The sequence below is a fragment of the Theropithecus gelada genome, chromosome 9, assembly GCF_003255815.1.
Source record: "Theropithecus gelada isolate Dixy chromosome 9, Tgel_1.0, whole genome shotgun sequence".
NCBI lineage: Eukaryota > Metazoa > Chordata > Mammalia > Primates > Cercopithecidae > Theropithecus > Theropithecus gelada.
The window spans coordinates 87582113-87583027 of record NC_037677.1 but is presented as its reverse complement, the minus strand read 5'-3'; positions in this window follow the sequence as shown (position 1 = coordinate 87583027).

The following is a 915-nucleotide window of genomic DNA, read 5'->3' as shown; positions in this document are numbered from 1 at the left end:
GACCAGAGAACCTGAAGGTTTAATTGCGTGATCTGATGAATAGTCAATGGACATCTTTCTACAGTGATCTTTAGGCTTTTGTCTCTTCTCAGATTCCTAAACTGTAGTGAATCTGTAGCTGGTATAGAACAAGATAGAGTACAGAAAATGCCTGATGTGGCTCCTGTCACTGAGCAGGGATTAATAGATGTTAGCTAAGACTATTATAAAAATATAATATAATGATTAATACTAATGAAGTGTCCAAAAAATTTACTTTGTCCTTGATATCCTTAGGTCAAATTATCATTGTTTGTTTCTCTCTCTCTTTCTACACACACACACACACACACACGCCTACATCTTCGAAGGCAACAGTCTTGAGATAAAACTTTGTTCACCATTTCCCCTTCTTAAAGTGCAGCTTAGTAATGTTTTCTTTCTCTGCTCAGCGTATCCATTCCTTTTAATTTCTATTGTGGCTCTAATGTCTTCCAGCTGTTGCCACAAATCTTTCCCTTCCTTCTCCCTCCACCTCACTTCCCTAATCCATCTCCATTTCTGATCTCTCTGTAGAACTCAAAGGGCTTTCTGTCTCAGGAAAAAAGAAGGCTTTCAGCATAGGAGGTTTGCAATGCCGATGCTCCAGTAAGTGGGGCAATCTAACAACACAATTACGTTTTTGACATTTAGATGCCTTTTATGAGCCATCTAGCTTTGTGAACTCTGTTTTCTGAAATCAGAGGTTTTCAAAGGTGCAAGAGATTTTATACATTCTTTAAGTCAACATCATGACTATTGTTAAAATTCTTCTAGCACCTCCTTGACCCATGGGTACCCAGGTTCATTTGGATGCTTCCAGTGTCTAGGGGCTCACTTTTCTCCCAAGGTAATCTATTCCTTTATGAGAAAGCCAATTATTAGAAAAAGCTCTTC